Source organism: Myotis lucifugus, unplaced genomic scaffold (genome assembly GCF_000147115.1).
Source record: "Myotis lucifugus unplaced genomic scaffold, Myoluc2.0 scaffold_111, whole genome shotgun sequence".
Lineage (NCBI taxonomy): Eukaryota > Metazoa > Chordata > Mammalia > Chiroptera > Vespertilionidae > Myotis > Myotis lucifugus.
The window spans coordinates 318221-339336 of record NW_005871159.1 but is presented as its reverse complement, the minus strand read 5'-3'; positions in this window follow the sequence as shown (position 1 = coordinate 339336).

Here is a 21116-nt window from a genome sequence, read left to right as displayed (position 1 = left end):
TTCAGCCCTCTTCCCCCCATTTTCTCTTTCATCTCGCCTTTCCGAAACCAACCGGTTTCTAGCCATCTGGTTTATGCTGAGATGAAGGGGAATGAGAGACTATCTAATTTTCTCCTTTGAACAGAATTCCAGGGGGAAAAAATAAACACACACACACACACACACACACACACACACACATTTTGGGATATTCCTCACATAGTTTTTGCTTGATGGGCTAGATGGGTAAGGGTAAGTACATTGGAGTCCTTTGCTGTGTAAAACAGTGAGTCACCTTCACCATTTAGGAAACGAAACTCACCAGGTACAAATCCTCCCTCAGTAAACAAAAGTGTGAGGGTGAGGAACTCTCACCTGCATCAGATCAAAAACTTGCATATTAATAAGCTTGTGTGTGTGTGTGTGTGTGTGTGTGTGTGTTATTTCTTACCTGTCAGGGCTTTCACAAGTTCATGTTCTGGAAAGAATAGGAAGAAATCTTGAGGACAAATTCTAAAGTCTGATTGTGAACTGGAGACCTGCTTTCTGAAGCTTCTCTTCGTCTTGCCTTGACTTCATATAGAAGATTGAGTTTCAAGAGCTGATTTCTTCACACCTTCTTAATAACAGTGAAATACCTGTTCTTCATTGGATGCTTAGAGAGGTGCCCACCCATGCATACAAACAAACCAAAGGACCCATCCTTTTAATAATTCGATGCTTTTTATTTTTGCTAGTGGAATCTATTATTCCGTTATCTAGAGACCAATGAGACAGCAGAGAGCTCAGAATCAGGGGCAATACTTGCGGGCAGTAGTCTAAAGGGTGGTGTTGTACCTAAAATTAAAGAAAAATTCTAGCCTTTTAAAATTGAAAGTGAACATGGAGGCCATCAGTTTGAATTCCTACCAAGGGAAGGTGTTGCTTCTGAATATCCCTGATGATTCTCCATCGAGCTCTTGCTGCAAAATTCTTCACATACAAGAACCCACTCATTTTTCTAGAAAGCCCAGTCTATTTTAGACACCCCCTTCTTTGTGTTTAGCTGAACTCAATTTCCTTGCAGCATTTATAGGCTAGTCCTCCCTCTCCTTCAGTGGGAAGAGTCCCCTTTGCATAACTGTTAGATCTTCATGTCATTTCACATAATGTGTTCCATTAGTGCAACATGATGGATATTGTTTTTGATTACACAGCAAAGAGGAAATGTATCTGTCATCTATTTTCTACACCCTCTTTATCATATTAAGTATGCTTGGTCATATCCCATACATAAAATTCTCTTAAAATGGTCTTTTTACAAAATATATACAAATGGTCTTTTGGCAAAATATATTTTAGGAATGGACAGTTGAATAAGTTATGTAGTTCATTTTCTAGATAAGGACACTAAGAACTGTAGAGGTTAAGTGAAATTAACCATATCCAAGTTCTTTGCAAAGCTAAAACCAGTGTTCAGATCTCTTGTTTTCCCTGGCAGCACTGGACCAGGCCCACCTGTCTGTTTTTCACAATGAACAAATAGGTCAGAATTGCTCCTCTCTTCTTACAGCCTCCATTTCCCACAACTCCTTCCCTAATGAGTTCAATGGAATTAGAGAAGAGGAAAGACACCAATGGATAATTGACTAAATAATGTGATACATCCTAAGATGAACTATTCTAAAGTAAATAAAAATCACGTTGTAGAATTATAAGGGCATCAAGATACATCCACCAAATGTTAAATGAAAAAGTATGAAACCACTTTGAAAAATAAAAATAGACAGTGGAAAAAATAAAATCTGTACTATAATGTTTATTTTTATTGCTAGATTATGGGATCATGGGTTATTGTTTTTAAAGAAAAAACCTTAAATGTAGAAGCTTTACGTTATAGAAAATTGCAAAAATAGTACACAGAGCACTTTTATACAACACATTCCATCCCTATTATTAATACCTTGTATTAGGATGGTATATTTATTACAATTAATACACCAATATTCATACATTATTATTAACTAAAGTCCATACTTTATTAGGATTTCCTTAATTTTTACTAATATTTTGGGTTTTTGTTTGTATAGTTTTGGGGGGGGGGGTGGTTCTAGGATTCCATTCAGGATACCACATTGCATTTAGTCATCAAGTTTCCTAGACTCCTCTTGGCTGTGACAGTTTCTCAGACTTTTCTGGTTTGGGGTGACCTTGACAGTTTTGAGGAGTAGTGGTCAGGTATTTTGAAGAATGCCCCTCAATTGGGAATTGTTTGATGCTTGTCTTATTAGATTGGGGTTAGAAATTTTGGGGAGGAATAACACAGAGGTAAAGTGCCATTTTTATTATATCATATTAAGGGTGTAGCAACATGCCTATCATAGTGAATGAACCTGCCTGAAGTAGTGCTTATCAACTTACCCTGCTTCCATAGGGTCCTCTTTGGAAGGAAGTCACTATGTTGGATCTCACTTAAGTGGGAGCCATGCTCCACCTCCTCCCTCCTTGAGGATGGAGTCTACATAAGTTATTTGAAATTCTTTGACATGGGAGATCTGTCCTATTCTATTCTACTCCATTCTCTTCTATTCTATTCCATCCTACTCTTTTATTCTATTCTGTTTTATCCTTTCAATTTTTTATTTATATAAGTACTGACTCAAGAACATTTCTAAGCATTTTCTTATATTTTGGGTTATACTTCAATACTTCTTTGTGGCTCAAATTTGTCCAACCTTGGCTATTATTGGGAGCTCTTCCCATTGGCTCCTATGTCCTTTTGACATATACCATTACCGCTGGGTACTTAAAAGAAGTTATTCCCTATTTTGTTGTATGATGAGAGACTCCAGGCTCATCTGTATCTTTCCTGCTCCAGTCCTAGAATCAGCCACTTCTCCAAGGAGCCCTGGTTTGTGTTTATTAGAAAAAAAGTATGAGAAACAAGATCTGGGTGCCTTATGTGCTTCTTGTTGTGGTGGTATTATTGCTTCTAAGTCCTCTCAACTGAAAGCAAGGAAATAGGTTATACTAATCTGTGTACATGTGTATCCATAAATAGTTCTTTATATAACTCTGTATATTAACCTAAATATGAGTTTATACTTATGTCTCTAACTCTAATCTATTGCAACAGGGATTATTATAGTCTCTTCCCCTGACTTACCTTTAACCTCCCACTCCAAAGGTGAAAACTTGGCTCAGTGGGTGATGTTTAAATCGCTATTCTATAATAAAAACATATCAATTTTTTATTAGAAAAAAAAGTTTAAGCGCAAGAAGAAAAAATGGATCCTTAATTTTGATACCATACATGGATAATACTAAGCAGTATTATGCATTCATTAGAAAGATAAATTGTCTGCTTAAAGGAAGAGAAATGTTAACATTTAAAATCAAACTCCAAGGAGTTAATTTGCACTAAAATGTCAGCAGATACCAATCACATGGTAATTCTAGTAAATCAGATTTTAAATAAAGCTTAATATAAAGCTGAAAGCAGTGCATTTAGGGCCCAATCAGTAACAACACAAAAACCTGTAGTGTTCGATTCATACAGGATTTGTCTTCTCTGACATATCTTGGTCAATGTCATTTTCAGCACTTGGAACCAAGTTGGAATTTATCTGTTTGTCCTTTTACAGGACAGGACACCAGAAGAACATGAGCTTGGATACAGAGGAGCTGAGTTCTAGGAAAGCTCCAGAAGTTGCTTCCTTGGTGCTTTGGGTGAGGTACCCAACTCTCTCTGATCCACAGTGTCCTTATTTATAAACTTGGATTCCCTTGTTAATTCACTCATATCATTAGTCACCAGAACTCTAACTCTACTGTATCATCTATGCTGCATTACTAGCAATTACAACAAATAAACCTCTAAAATCTGGTACCACAATAAAAGGGTATATCTTGTTCAAGGTTAACAGTCCATTATAATACATATTCCTTCTCATAGAAAAAGTTAGGACACAGAAGCTTCAGTTCCACAAGTCATTTATCCACCTTCAACTCATGGTTGCCAAGGTCATTCCTGAGGTCATTTCCCAGCTAGCCAGCTGAAAGGGGGAAAACTTGGAGTACACCTGGGAGGTTTTTATGTCTCGGTCTGGAAGGTGGTATGTGTCAGTTCCTCTTACATCTTCTGATTAGAACTTAGTCATAACAGAGGCTGAATAATGCAACTTAGGCATGTGCCTAGAGAGAAGGGGATGAATTCAATGATCAGCTGGCAAAATCCCTCACCCTCTTTTTGGATTTGCTTGCCTTGTTTACCCAAAGTCCCTATTATATGTTCAAGGTGAACATCAGATGCCCTTTTGTCATTTCACACAGCACTCGTTCAGCAACTGCCATTTACACAATGCTGGCTTTGGGGCTTTAAGAAAATGCTCTTTGAGCTCATTTGGTGATAGCTTTAAGGATGATAGTTCATGGATCACCCACACCTCTTGGTCAGACTTCTATCCAGGAAGGGCACATCTGAGAAAGTTTTAGAGGCAATTTTGCTCTTTATCATTTTGTATGTTTCCCACTACAACCGGGTTACGCAGTAAGGACATTTCTTACCTCGCATAACAAGATGTCCAGAAGAACAGCATTTATAGAGCTGGTCAGTTTAGAGGCTCAAGGGTGTCCTTAAAAATCCAGGCCCTCATCCTCACTCTGCTTTGCCCATTTGGGACCAGAGCTTTATACTCAAGGGGGGAACACATCCAGGCAAAGCAAGGCCCCGAGGAAGAAGAAGCTGCATTTTTCTGTGCATCTCTTCTAAGAGTGGAGAAACTTTTCCCAGAACACCCCCAACAAACCTGTTCTTGAGTGTCATTCCCCAGGCCCATGTCTAAACCAATCACTGGCGAGAGAAATGATGACACAGTAATCAGCTTAAACCAATCTGGGTTCACATGGGGGCGGAGAATGGAGCCAGATTCCTTTCTGAGCATGTGGGGGATTTTGTGGGGTTTATTTTGTTAGTGTGTTTTATTTTTAAACAAGTTCCCTTAGGAAGAAACATGGTGTGATGGTGGAAATGTTTGGATATTGGACAGCTGACATTATCCTTGGTGTTGAGCTTTTTGTATGAAGCAAATTAGTTTCTTGAGACCATGCTTTCTGAATGAGAAATAGAGCTAAAATTGGACAGGTGGTTGATTTTCTAATTTGTGATTCCTTTAGACTAAAAGCTTTACAATGGTACACAAAGGAAGTAAAATGATATTTGATATTTTTAAAATTACCTTTATTTCAATAGCATACAAAAATGTAAGCATTACTCTTGTGACAAGTTTACTATCACTGATCACCATATACATATAGGGTGCAAATGACTGACCTGAGGAGTTTATGCAATCATCTTGACTTAATAAAAGTTATAAAAAGTTTAAGTAGGCTTTACATTGATTGATAACTTAAATTCATCCTATAAAGGTTTTGCATCAAATTCGGCTCATCGGTTCAGTCTCATCACCATGTTGTTGTACCTGTATGCTTAAAACCTAAAATAAGTACCATTAGAATTTTACCATTCTAATAGTAAAATATCCACAGTATAGATTTTAAAAGGCACACAATAGTGTATACATTTATAAATCGCTACCATTTCTAAATAAATCATCAGTACTGAATTTCTGCCACAACTGGTATTTTCCTATGGTAGAACATGGTGCAAGTTCTAGAGAAGATTTCAGACAATTAAGATTCTGCCTAATTGTTCTGTTAGTTTGTCTTTCTGCTTACTCATTATATCAGCTTGCCTTAGATTTATACCTGTAAACTAATACAAAGTAATAGAATTGAAGTAAGTGATCATTAACTCTTCCTCCAGCTATGATTTCATGATCTTCTGGAACTTGAGCTAATGGGGTTCATTTGCTCAGTTTGCTACATTTTACCAAGAACAACCTCTGATACCCTACTCAAGTCACAGCCTCCCTTTTCTGGTTACTGTTCATACAGTGTCAAATGCAGTCACTGAGCTTTGGGATTGGCCCGGCACTCAGGAGATGCAAGCGTTGGTATTAGTCTGGGAAAAAAGAGAGGCTGGAAAAATACTTGGAATATTGAAGCCACAGGGGAATAGCTGGACTGAGGATGAAATACTGCCTGCCAAAATACAGTACAGTGCAGACAGAGCCTCATCAAATCAATGCACCGAGATGACATGCTGCACTGGACACATTTGATTTTCAAATATTTAAATAAACATTTTTGAATTTGAGAAGAAGTAGACCACACTTTTAAAAAGAATCATCTTTTAATTTAATTTTGTTTCCTCTTTTTACATCCAAATGTGGAAGGATTGCCTACAGTTTTTTTTTCCTCTCTCCTTTCCTTCTTTCCTTCCTTCCAATAGCAATTCATTTTTCTGAAATGTTCCTGTCAAGGTCTTCTTCAAATTATATATAAACTAGTGGCCTGGTGCACGAAATTCGTGCACATTAAAAAGGAGATTAATTAGAGGAAATATTTTAATATTGTTATTTGCTCTTTCTCTATAATAGAAGTGTCAGAGATGAAAGAAAATTAGTAAAATGTATATGAAAATTTTCCTCCTGTCAGAGTCTGGGGTGCACCACAGGACCCAGAGTCAAGTCTCCACCCACCCACGTGTGCCTCAAAATCATGTGAGACCCAGACCCAGCTGCCCCCCCCTCATTGGGCTAGATCCAGACCCAGCTGGCTCCACCCTTATCAAGCCCCAAGGGGGGGGGGGCGCAGCCTCAGGTCCCTGCTGATTGCTCCTTAAGGCTCATTATGGGAACTCAGCCTCAGCTATGGGTGCAGCCATCTTTGTGGCAGAGGGATGGTTAATTTGCATGTTTCTCTCTTATTATATAGGAGATATATAGATATAGATATAGATACAGATACAGATATAGATATAGATATAGATATAGATATAGATATAGATATATACTCTTTCTTCTGAATGAGCTCAGTGGTATATAGTCATATTATTTGTCACAAAGTTATACATTTTCCAAAAGCTTGTGCTTATATTCAAACTGGGTTGTTGGTTACTAAACTGGGTTTTGGTGGTGTTACTACATTCAGAGATAAGTCTGCTCCTAAAAGATGGGTTTCATTAATTTCAAGCATGACCATGAACATGTAGCCTACCCCCTGACAAGGCAATTTTCCCAATCAGATCCCCCCAAAATGAAGAATTTTATGGAGCTGCCTGTGGAGTGGATGTGAGCATCAGATTCACCATGGAAGAGCTACTCAAATGGGGAAGCAATGGGAAAGCTTATTAGAGCTCCACATTTATTGTTGCATCATAGATATCATATTGATATCATTATAAACAGCAACGGAAGATAATACTCCCTTTCTCTCTTAATAGCAGGTCTTGCTCAGTAGGGTCATGGAGAAAGAGAGACATAAGTACAAAGAAGAGGACTTTTGGAGGAGACAGTTGACAATATATGGTGACAATAAAAAGAAAATCAGATTTTAATCAGTTTTATCATTTCTTTAAATTTTCAGCAGCCAATGCTATTATTGCCTATACCTGAGGTGGGGCACTCCCACCGCTGTGCTCCCTCCCCTGTACCTCTTTCTGGTCTGTTATTGCCCCCTGGATTTGCAAGTGTGATTTCTGAGTAACTTCCCATTTTGCATATGCAATACTGCATATTGCTGAAAAGATGTGGGTGGCCTTACAGTCTATCTGGGATCACAATATGAAAGATGCAGTTGTTCTCCTCATGTGATATTAATCTCTGCTCTGTAAGATGACTTCTCCCCTCACAATGGTCGACCAGTGGTCAGCAAACTGCGGCTCACGAGCCACATGCGGCTCTTTGGCCCCTTGAGTGTGGCTCTTCCACAAAATACCACGTGCAGGCGCACATGTACACTGCGATTGAAACTTTGTGGCCCATGCGCAGAAGTCGGTTTTCGGCCTGGGCCAGTCTATTTTGAAGAAGTGGTTTGGAAGTGGGGGGTGTAGGTTGGTTAGGTGACGGGAGACATGCTGCAGGCGGGCCGCGGGATATGCAGCGTGGGGGAGGTGCATGCGATTCATGCACAGTTGAGTGAGCCAGTCAAGATGAGTGTGGATGGGAGAGTTGGAAGGGGTCGACCTCAGTGAAAGTACCTCAATCAGATTGAGGACGTTTTTAGCAAAGACCAGCTTAGGAGTACCCTAATTAAGTTAATTACAATGTACCTATCTATATAGTTTAAGTTTAAAAAATTTGTCTCTCAAAAGAAATTTCAATCGTTGTACTGTTGATATTTGGCTCTGTTGACTAATGAGTTTGCTGACCACTGGTCTAGAGTCTAGACTTTGACTTTGAGTGGAAGGACATGAAGAACCTGGCTCCTGGAGCAGCACAGCCTGCATATGGCTTGATTTCAGATTGAGTTTTCATGCTGGGGAAAACACAGAAGATACATAAGTGAAATGCCGTTAGACAACAGACAAACTCGGACTGTTTAAAAGTGTGTTTGACATTCGAAAATTTGTTCTTCAGCCTGTCAAGGTGAGGAATCGCACTGTGACCTTTGGGAAATGTTCAGCCTTTTAGCCAGGAAAAGCAATGTAAACAAAATAAGTTGATGTCCAAATGGAAAAATGAGAAAGTTTCCTATAACCATTCGCCTATTATACATAAACAACAACACATGTCCAGAAAGCATGTAGACGCTCCATCTGCCAATTCAGTTATGTGGTCATGGCAACATCAATAGGCAATTCGAGAAGCTGCAATGTGTCAAAGGTTCATGAACAGCAAAAGTCAAACCAATGAATCATCATAGTGGTAATTAGTAAAATTTACTTTGCACACACCGGAAGTCTGGTTTGCAAACCGGTAGCACTGAAATCAAAATTTAGAATGAGGCTTTAAAAAGTGACCAAATTGGGCAACTTTTATGCCTTTTAAATAGAGAAACAATTATCCCTGAAAAATGGACAAAAGAGTTCTGGCTTGGAGTAGCAAATTATTGAAGAAGGGACAAAAGTTTATTTATGCAGCTCCTTGGCCCTGAATTTTCTATCTCTGGCGATAAGGATGCCTCTTTCTCATGGTACAAGGAAGGGACCTTTCACATGGGAAATTTATTTCCTGCTTTCAGGGGAGTAAAGAAGGGTGAGAGTGTTCTTATCCCCGCTGTTTCTTAATAAATTTAATTCAAAATTATAAACATATATGTATATATATGAATTATATTTATACATATAAAATTCAATCTATAGTGGCATATGTGGGGGAGACCTGTCCTGAATCCCACAATTAGTCATGCAAAATAAGCTAAGCTTTGTTTGTATAACTAAACTGGTTTGTTTGTTTCAGGAATTTTCAAGGCTGGTCTTCATTCCTCCTTGATTTTAGCAGATGAAACCTCTTTCTGTGAGCCCTCATCTTTGGCAAAGCGCCCCTCCTTTGCTGAGCAACTGTAACATTTAGTGCCGTCTTCGTTCTATTGTATTGAAATGATCTGTCTCCCTCCTACATAGACTGCAGCCTGCATGAGAGCAATGGCTATTACCCTCCGGCCTTGTACCCTCAGTGCTAGCAGGATGCCTGGCACTTCATAACCACATAATAGCATAATAGCTACTTAACTCGTTCCAGAATGGCTCTCCCAAAGTCAGAGAAATACGAAAGAAACTAAGGACGGTAACTAAGGAAGGTAAGAAAAGTATACATGTCACTGAGGATAAGACACAACAAGCTATTTTTCAACCAGCGGGTTAGTCCTTGTGGCTGTGACATGGGTCTGTACTCCTCTTTGCTTTGTGTCCATTGCCCAATTTCCTTTTATTCCCAAGTGTCTCTTTGCTTGGCTGTCCTAGCTGCTGTTACCAGGTCCAGCTCTCCTGGTATCAGATTGTCTGCATCTTGGAGTTCACCTTCTTCATTTTCAGTGTTGTGTGTTTCCAATAACTGTTTCTCTTTTTGGTAATTTTCAGGATCTAAACAACGTTCATTATAGCTAGATTGTACATTTAAGGGCAGGAGTAGGAAAAGATGAGGCTGAAGGAATGAACTAGTGCAAGGATATAGAGAAGCTTGGAAACCAGTTTTATTCAACACACTGACCAAAGACTTAGTGAATAACCAGTATGTGCAAGACCCTCCCTTGCAATCTGGAAAGGGTTGCTACTTTCTTAGAGTTTCCACTGGAGGGGGAGTTAAAGGTGAGAGCACTGTGGAACTATGAATTGTTACAAGAGCACACTGGGTTTTAGACTGCAGCGCTGCTCCAGTGTAGAGAATGAAACGGGGTGATCCTTTGGGAGGCTAAAAGGATTTGAACCATGACAAGAGCAGCTTGAACCAGGCTAATAAGGGCAGAGATGGTGGGGAATGAAAAGCTTTGTAAATTATTTACAAGTGAAAATAGGTATCAGTTGGTGAAGGGTTATGTGTGGATGTGTACACTAGAAACAGTGTACCTCCTGAATGCACTTACGAAGATAAGCATAAAAACAATTACAGGAACATTTCCACTCTGTTCTATGGGTGAGGGCAATACAACATAGCAGATGTCTAGGCTCTGGACATACTCACACCCAGTTTCTATGTCTACTATGGATATAGACACATCCAGTTTCAAATTCCTTAAATCCCTCTTCTGTCACCAAGGTGTTAGCTTGGGCAAGTTATTTAACCACCTAAGCTTTAGCCTTCCCATCTGTAACAGTGAGATAATAAAAGCTCACACTCCATTAGCTTCCATGTGGATTAAGCAAAATAATGAATGAAAATATTCAAATGCATTAATAGAAACAGGATGCGTATTATACGGAGTTAGACAAGAATTATTACATGCGTTCTTGCCTTTAAAATACTTATCAAAAATAAAAGGAAATACATCATTGCTTGAGAGTAAAGCATATAATTAAATTAGTTTCCATATACTTAAAAGTTATACCTACACATATACAGATATGTTAGATGGTATATAATTGTAGACACTAAAAAAGATGGTTTGGTGAGAGAAGTATACAATTAAAGGCAGAAAAACTTAGTTATATTTATCTTTTCTCATACTAAATATTTTGCTAGTTGCATTTACTGTTTAATTAGTTATTTTTAAACACGGTGACATAATATCACTTGCCATTACAGGATGAGAACTGAGGTTCAGAGCGCTCAGAATTACTGGAGGACCCCAAGCCCCTGCTCATCCCAGTATTCATGCTGTTGCGTAGAAGAATTTTCTGTGTTCTTAGCATATCTTAGATATGCCCTTGTTTAGAATCATTGTCTATTTATTGACTTTTTCTTACTTTGCCTACTCATGGATCCAGCAAAAATATTCCACTGCTTATGTCAGGTTTGCCCTAGGAAATAAAAGACCTTTGCTTAAGATTCCCCTTAATGACCTTTGCTTAAGATTTCTCTTGATGGTAAGGGAGGGATGTCTATAGCCAGCGGAATCCGGAAGTCTTCTCTTTAAGAAATGAGGACAGAAGGGAAATATCAGAACATGAAAATCAAAAGGAAAAATGTGAGCCACAGAATATTGTTTTCAAGTCCTGTGAGATTTCTTTCAATTTATGTTTTATTCATTTAAACCCTGGCTTAAATGAATAAAACATAGGGACTAACCTTAATAATCAGCTGTACTCTGAATTCCTTACTCATTTCTGTTTTTTGGTGTATATCGATTTCCTGAAGAAAGGTTAGCTTGCACCATAGATTTCTTAAAAGAATAAATTGTACACACATGTGTATATAAAATTCTTCTACTCGGCAGCATGAATACTGGGATGAGCAGGGGCCTTGGGTCCTCCAGTAATTCCAAGCCCTCTGAACCTCAGTTCTCATCTCTGTAATGGTAAGTGATACTATGTCACAGTGTTTTATTAAAGTAAAATCAAATAGTGTGTGTGTGCGTGCGCGCACATGTGTGTGTTATGTGCCATTGAGTGATCTCTGATTCCGGGTGAATCTATGAATGAGTGTATTCACAGTGTCCTGTCCTTAACAGTGATGCTCAGCTCCCGTAGGCTCATGACTATGGCTTCTTTTATACAGTTGATCCATCTCATAATTGGTCTTAGTAGGACAGCTTCAGTTTTGTTGTCATTTTTGCCTCCAGTAATGTTCAGACTTAATTTGCTCTAAGACTTATTTGATTAAACATTCTAGTGGTAGTATATCCATAGAGCTCCCCGGAACATCATATTTCAGTCAAATACTACCTTTGGCCTTATAATGAAAAGCAAGAATCCCTGCTCCACTTCTCACTTTCAGCCCCACTCTTGAGAGAGAACTTTCATCATTTTTAGCCCTCTCTTATTGAATATTTTTCCATATCGCTAAGCAATATTTATAGAGCTCTGCTTCAGGATTAATCACTAGAGACCAAAGTCTTTTTTTATTGCTTTCTTAATGTCTCCACAAAATTAAGTCAATTCGTTTTATAAAAATAACTTTAATTATAGTTATCTCTTTGAAATGTAATAAATATGCATTATTTAAAAACATTAGAATACATGTAATTAATGACAATAAAAATAGCTAGTATTTATATTTATTATAATATAATTTTAGTACCGAATGGACTTACTCTAATTTATTTAATCATTCCTTTTGTGGTGCATACTTATTTCTGCCTTTATAAATGATGCTGAATAAATGAAAACTATTGCTAAATTTGAGTACACACATACTTTGTGTAATAGAAAAAATTCTAAGTAATATAATGGCTGGCAAACTTTTTGTTTGTGTTTTTTTAAAATAATTTTATTTATTTATTTTTCTTTAATATATTTTTCATTGATTTCAGAAAGAAAGGGAGAGAGATAGAGAGATAGAAACATCAATGATGAGAGAGAATTACTGATTGGCTGCCTCCTGCACGCCCCCTACTGAGGATATCGAACCGGCAACCCAGGCATGTGCCCTTGGCCAGAATCAAATCTGGGACTTTTTAGTCCGCAGCCAATGCTCTACCCACTGAGCCAAACCGGCTAGGGCTGTTTGTGTGTGTGTGTTTTTTTAAACATATTGTTAAATTTTCTTCTAGAGAGTCTGCACCAATTAATATTTTTGCAAAAACAGGGTTCGATGAACTTTTTCTGTAATGGGACAGGTAACAAATATTTTAGGTTATGTGCCAAATGGAAAAATTGAGGAAACTAGAAAGCTATTTCTATAACAAGAATAAAACATACATTTTCATACATTTTACTTAACAAATATCAAAATACAATGATAATAATAAATTCAATTTTGTACCACAGATCTGTTAGTAAGAATGGAATTCTTTTGGGGTATACCAGTTTGCTTGCTTGGATTGGTGGCAGAATATGCCTCCACAAACATGCCCACATTCTGATCTTTGGATGTGTTTATAGCAAAAAAGAAGTTGTAGATTTGATTGACATTGTGGATGTGAAAATAGGAAGGTTAGAATGTATTAATCCAAGTGGGACGAGTCTAATCAAATGAGCTCTTAAAGGTAAAGAGGATGCTCTCAGGCTGAAGTTGGAGGATGCAGCAGAAGGAAAAGTTGCAGAGATGAGATGCACAAAAGGGGTTTGTCCTACAGTTGGTGGAGGGGCCACAAGGCAAGCATGAGAAAGAATGTGGAGAGTATGGAGCAACGACTGGACCCTGGCTGACAGTCAGCCAGGAAATGAGGGCCTCCGTTCTATAACCAAAAGGAACTAAACTTGTTCAACAACCTGAATGAGCTTAAAAGTGGGATCATTTCCAAACCCTCCAGAGAGAAATACTGCTTTGCTGACACCTTGATTTTGGCCTTGTAGACTTTAAGAAAATTCAGTTGAGGTTTTCTGTAACACAGACTTCTGACTTACAATCTGAGAGGTTGTAATGGGTATTGTTTTAAGCCACTACATTGTAGTAAATTGTTATAGCAGTGATAGAAAACTCACACGTTGGGCTTTCAAATTTAATGTTCTCTATCATCAAAAGTGATCGCAAATGTCCATCTGTTAATGTTGAGCTGAAATGAGATTTTGTATATTTCAGCTATGAAATGTCTTTTCACATCCACTGGCACTGCCAAATCTTGAAGAAATTCACAGACATATGATTTTAATTGAACATATTCATCTCTAGGAAGGAATTTATATGTTTCCTTTGGAATCTCTTTTTAATATTTGCCTTTTAACACATCATTACATGGCAGATTAATCACTTCCAATTGAAGGTAAGATAGAAGCTCTTCAGTTGCACAGTTAAATGAACTTTAAAATATAAAAATTTCCCTTACATTTTCTTCCAGATAAGAATAATGCTACTGTACCTGTAGTTTTATCTCAGAACTATAATTCATCCCATTACCAATTTGTTTAAAAATGGAGATCTAGCTTATTGTTTTAACTTTTGACAGCATAAGACTTGTAAAAATATATTACTTGTGATTCAAACAATATCAGTGGTGTACATTACTATACTGAAGTATACACTTCACATATTAGACACTCTTCTGCCTTTCTTAATGTTCATTAAGGAACATTATCAAGCCCACAGCAAAAGCTAATTTCAAAAGGTACTCAGTATTTGATAATAGTGGTTGAGAGAAGTTCTAATTCAGGAAAATTTCATTCTTGGTCATGAGTTCAAAATCTACCAGTTGACAACGGTTAAGTCCATAAGAGTGCATGAAATATACCTTCTAATGACTAATACAGTGAGTGACCTTATGCTTAAATACGTTACATCTTCACAAGATTCATGAATTTTTGAAAAACTAAACCCTTTTCTGCTCTACACATATTTTTACGACCATTAGTCATAACACATCTTAGCAGATTCCACTTTGTTTTCTCAACTTCTTTGAAATTATTCTCACCTCTCACCTATATTTGTTCCACACAGACTATTCATAGATAAATCTCTAGTCACTTCAAACTCATCATTGACTTCTCTAATAAGCAGCAACTGACTAGTAATGGTAACATCTTCTGACTTACCAATAGCCAAGGAAAGACACTCAAGATCATTTGCATTGTTTTTATTTGTTTTTTTCCTTTTTATTGAATTTATTGGGGTGGCACAAAATTATAAGGTTCCAGGCAAACAATTCTACAACATCATCTGTACACTGTATTGTGTGTTCACCACCACAAGTCAAGTCTCTGTCCATCATCATTTATTTCCCCTATACCTACCTTCACTTCCCACCATCCCACCTCCCCCCAGCAATCCTCACACTGTTGTCCAGTCTATGAGTTCTTTCTTTTTTTAAATTTATTTTATTGATTTTTTACAGAGAAGAAGGGAGAGAGACAGAGAAACACCGATGAGAGAGAAACATCGATCAGCTGCCTCCTGCACACTCCCTACTGGGGATATGCCCGCAACCAAGGTACATGCCCTTGACCTGAATCGAACCTGGGACCCTTGAGTCCACAGGCCGACGCTCTATCCACTGAGTCTTTCTTTTTCCCCCCTCTTTTTTGTCCAACTCCTCTATCCTCCCACCCAGCTGTAGCACAAACCCCCAACAGCTCTCTATTGTCAGTCTGCTCTCTATCTAAGAGTCTGTCTCTATTTTGCTTATTAGTTCATTTTGTTCATTAGGTTCCACATATGGGTAAAATCATATGGTACTTGTCTTTCTTTGGCAGACTTATTTCACTTAGCATTGTGTATTGTTGGTGGCAATGCAGATTGGTTCAGCCATTGTGAAAAGAGGTATGAAAAATGGAATTGATTTATGACACAAACATTCCACTTCTGGGAATTTGTCTGAAGAATCCCAAAACACTAATTTGTAAGAACATGTCCAGCCTTGTGTTCATTGCAGCATTATCTACAACAGCCAAGGTTTGGAAACAGCCCAAGTACCCATAAGTAAATGAGTGGATACAAAAGCTGTGGTACACTTATACACTGGAATACTTCTTGGCTGAAAAAAAGAAGGAAATTTTACCCTTTGGGACAGCTTGGGTGGGCCTGGAGTTCTTTGTTTTTAAATTGACTATTGATGTTGCTTCTGATGTTTTCAACTCTTTGAGAAACTGTTTTTTTCAAGAAGTTGATAGTTTTAATTACTTCCCCCGCCCACATTTCTTCAATTGCTAAATTAACATTGGTAAATGGATTTTCTTTCTTGGCTAATAAATAAACTTCTGAGAAATTTAGTTGCAGCCTCAATTTTGTCTTTTATTTTTGTGAAGAAATACTTTTTGTGATATTTTACTTAAATTTTACTACCTTTTCTGATTGTTGTTTGCTTATGAGTTGGAGATGTAACGTGTGCATAGTCTGGTAATAACATTTATGTGGCATTGCTCTAGTGTCATTGCTTAATTTAAAAAAAAGATATTTTGCCTCCTAAATTGATAACAAAATAATTCACCAGTGTACTACAATTGCAATATTCAAGCTCCACTCTTTTGCTTTTTTATTATTTTGACATGACATGCAACAAAATAAGACAAATGTTATTGTATAGTGATATGCATGGCACCAGAAATGTTGTAGAATTATCACTGTCACTGTGTTTTGTAGTGAACCAAGCAGCAGTGAGAAGCAATGAGCCTGTATGTAACATACGCTCTGGGTCACAACTGCTCAGCTCTGCTGTTGGAGCATGAAAGCAGCCATAGGCAGTGTGTAAAAAAAATGAGTGTGGCTGTGTCCTAATAAAACTTTAATTATGGACACAAACATTAGAATTTTTACATGCCACAAGTTGTGCTATGATAATACCATTTATTAATAAAGCAATTATGACAGTGATGTTAATCATAATAATTAACATTTATGGCACCCTTATTGAAGCCAGGAACTTTGCCTACACTTTTATTTAATCCTCACAAAAGTCCTGGCTGAGTAGTACTAATTGCTACAGAATTAATTGAGGCTCCAAGAAGATAAATAACTTTAAGATCTCATAACCACTAGATGGCAGAGCCTGGATTCAAATCCAGATCTGTCTTGTTCCAAAGTCTATGTATTGATGGTGGGAGTGTGGGTGGGTGAGAAGAGGTCAACCAAGGGACTTGTATGCACATATGCATAGCCCATGGACACAGACAATAGGATGGTCAAGGCCTGGGGTGGGGGTGTGGTGGGCTATAAAGGGTCAATGGGAGAAAAAAGGGGACATATGTAATACTTTCAACAATAAAGATTTTTTTAAAAAGAGAGAAAGGCAAATGAGAAAGGTGTAACTATTAAAAAGAATTAGCTTACTGTTGTGTGATCTATCATTTCATTCAGCTCTCAATTATTAATTAATGAGAGGCAGCCAAGACCAGGGTCAATTATAATGTCTATGTATCTCTATGCTCAATGGAATTATCATATGAATGCCTCTTAAGAAGTTAAACTCAGATAAAGTGTATGGCATACAGAACATATTGATTAAAAAAAAACAACTCTAGGTTAAAATATCAGTTTTATTGTGTGATATATAACTCACCTGGCTGCAATAAGCTGAGAGTATAACCAATAATTATATTTATCTCAAAATCAAAATTACTTTTTGAGTTGGTATGTTAGGTCACAAGGCTATCAAAAGGAAACACAGGATCATAGATTCCTTGTCATTTCTTATAAAAAGTTTTACAGGGAAGCATCCAGTATTGGCTTCATCTGATAAAACACAAAACAAATACTGTTTGTATTTTTAGATCTCTTCATTGGTAGAATTTTGGTGTGTATCTTTGGAAGGGTAGGTCGCTCATTCCAGTCAGTACAGATCAATTTGCTTCACTTAGCATAATTTAAGTGCTCAATGAATATGTCGATTTGATTTAAGAAAATCTATTTTATGAAAACCCCAAGGTTCAAAAATGCATATGTAATTTGTAATTTAAATGCTTTTTTAGTTCATAAAAAGCAATTGACTTTTTGGACTCTGTAATGACTATGAGCCAATTGTGTTAAAGATGATTATTGAATAGATCAAACAAAAGCAATGCATGAAATGATTGTGTAAACATAAATGTGAGTTGTTGAAGATGACTTATTATTTCAAAGCAGTGATCAAAAATCCAGTGAAGTACAACAAATGCTGTAAGAATATCATTAGTGTTTCAGGTATTAAACAACTATGGTTTTGTTTAATGCAATGGAAATGAACATATTTCACAACATCAAATGTACCCGTCTTTTCTTCCAACACAGGGTTTTGCCCAAACATTTGGTTTAAAGAAACGTGGGTAACCATCACACTCCTGCAAACTTGCCCATGTTGAATACGAGTTATATCAATGTGAGATCAATAGGAGCAAGGCCAGAAGATGTAGAAATTCCCAAGAGACTGATAATAATAAAATGATGATAGAACAATTTGCAATGTACTTAATCTAGGACAAATATGGTTTTAAGAAAGTTCTAAATGTTATCTATTTATTTCTTTCCATAATATTTCCAAATATTGAATTTATAGTCACAAATGAAGAGGTGGAATGAATATAGAAAATCTATCAGTCTGTCTCCATAGGATGGAGAAGAATCACAATTAGCTATACCCACAAAGAACTTACTGTTAGAAATTCCAAACTTAATTATGAGCAATATTAAGTACTAGTAAACATGTATTCAGAAATGCATACAGTTCTTCTAAATAATCTAGCTTTAGTGTCACTATTTATAAATTCACAAGGGTCATTTTCGCATGATCATTGGATATTTGACTGGAGGGAAAGTCATTCCCAGGAAGCTTATAAAAATATGGCTCCTTCATAGGAAATAGTTGCTATCTGCTGGGCACTTTGCAGGCTACTTAACTTATCTTGCCTCTAATCCTCACCACTACCCTGCCAAACAGGTATTTTTAGTGTCATTTCCTCAGAGCAGGCTCATAAAGGTCATCCTGTTAATAATTATCTATGCTAGGATCTGAACTGAGGGCTGCTTGATTCAAAAACCTATGACATTTATACACTAGGCGGCAAAAAAAATCTCATAAAGAAAAAATATAATTATTCCATAAGAAAGTCAGTCTGCCAAGGGCTGCAGAATCCCTATAACTTGTCATTTCTCTATGCATGGGGCTGGCCACACAGTAATGCAGACAATAAGTCATATTGTAGAATGAGCACAAGGAACTAGGTGGAATCCATAAGTGTTCAAATCACTAAAACAAGTCATGGATAATATTTATCAACTGCCCCACTTCAGTCTTAATTTTGCTTCATTTTTGAAGCAATCATGGTACTTAAATATGGTTATTTTTTAACAGCTCTAATTCACACCAAACTTTTCAGTTGACAAGTTATTATATAAACTAGTGTCTAGCACAACCACTTTTTCTATTAAATTTTCCCTGAAAATTCCTCATTAAGCAATTTCTGGAGATTATGTTCTTAGAAAAGCTTATCATATCCTTCTGGGTTGATCATATCCAACAGCAAAGTAAATGTGGGCACAATTAACATAATTTGGGATAAGCGAGGTGAAAATATGAATAAACAAAATATTTATGTTTTTGCACATTTTGCTCATTTAATACCTTTTTAGTTTTTACCTAAAACAAAAGCACTATTAATTTTTCATTATTCAACATTCAGTGTCAGTAATCATAAAACTGAAATGATAGGAGTCATGCGGCAGAGTGTAGAGCAGTGGTACTCAATATATGGCCTTTAATCATTCTGCCACGCTTTACCAGGGGTGTTTGTTATATGTGTACATTCTCAGACTGCATCCCAGGCCTACTGAATCAGAAACTCTGCGTAGATACTGGGGTAGGGCTGTGCAATCAGTGTTTAATCAAGCCCTGCAGGTGATTCTGCTGCATGCTCAAGTTTGAGGAGCACTGCTACTCAACAGGAGGTCTTCCAGCTGGCAGCCTCAGCATCAGCTGAATGCAGAAACATGGACCACACTCCAGCCTATAGAAGCAGGAATTATATTTGATAAGATCCCTTGCTATTAGTGCACACACTAAACAAAGACCTGGATAAGATCTCATTGGACAACTACCTTCAATTTATTCCCTACATCTGTCTCTTGTCCTAAAATTGCTGATGCTCATCTGTTGTAAACAAAAATGACTATCTGAATTTGATCATTTTAATTCTAACCGTGCCATTCCTTATATACAGAAAATAAAACCTAGAGAGGAATGAAAATAGGAACCTACTGATGGGCTAAATCTATTGACCATGGTTCCTTTATTATCCCTAGATGGTGTGGTGGAGTTTGTACCAGCTTTTCCAGTGGTGGTGTATAACATCTCTCCACCTGGCCTTGCCAAGTGCTAGATTATCCACTTACTTCTTTTAATCTTCTGTGTTAAAGTATTAAAACTTTGGTCAACATGCAGCTAGGGAATCTCTTATATCTCCCTCAGTCAGTATGGAGACTATAATTCATTTAAAAGATAATAAGCTGTGGAGAAAGAAACATTGGTTATGAGGCACAAGTGTGCTCTTCAGCCCTGGTATAACTATACATTAACTGTGATTTTTGATAGGCCATTGACTGCTCAGCTTCGTTTTTAATATGAGAAATGTAAAAAATTTTGAATTAATAATTTTAAGTTATCCTGAATCCCCACCCAATCACTTCAGTTAACTTCGACGGCCAAACTAGGGTCATCAAATGGGTTTGCTTTGATGGGGCAGAAGGAGTTGGGCAAAGAAAGGTTCAGCATGAAGGGATCTTATTGGGGATCGTTGTGTAAGCAGGTGTACAGAGATCTCACCAGTCCTCTTCCCTGGCACGTGAATGGGCCTCAATAGAGCCACCGAGACAAAATCCTTTCATGGACTACTTTCTTCCATAAGTGTTAGTCTTCATATGTACATGTTCTAATTCCTGATTTGAATTTCAGGAATATTTGTGTTCTCCACTCACCATGATTTCTGGCTCCATTAGTGGAATTCTTGTTTCCTCTTACCCTTTCGGAGGCTGTGTTGGGCACAAGCAGTGCTGGGGACACTGACAGCAGCCATCCTCAGGCACAGCAGGCTGCCCTGACGTGCTTCATTTAATAAAAATAGTTTGGAGCCCTAGCATAAAACCGTTCATCCTTCCGTCTTAAATTACTTTACAGACATTGATTCTCCTAGAATTTCTGCAAGGCACACATTATAGAGCCATAGATTCACAGAGACTTAAAGGTAGAAGGGACTTCAGAGATCATCCACTTCAAATCACTTCATGATTTTTCAGGTGAAAAAATTGACATCTCAAAAGGTGAAGTGACTTGCCTAAGCAGTTCTCTCTTTAAAAATGGGAATTCAAAACAGGTGAATAACT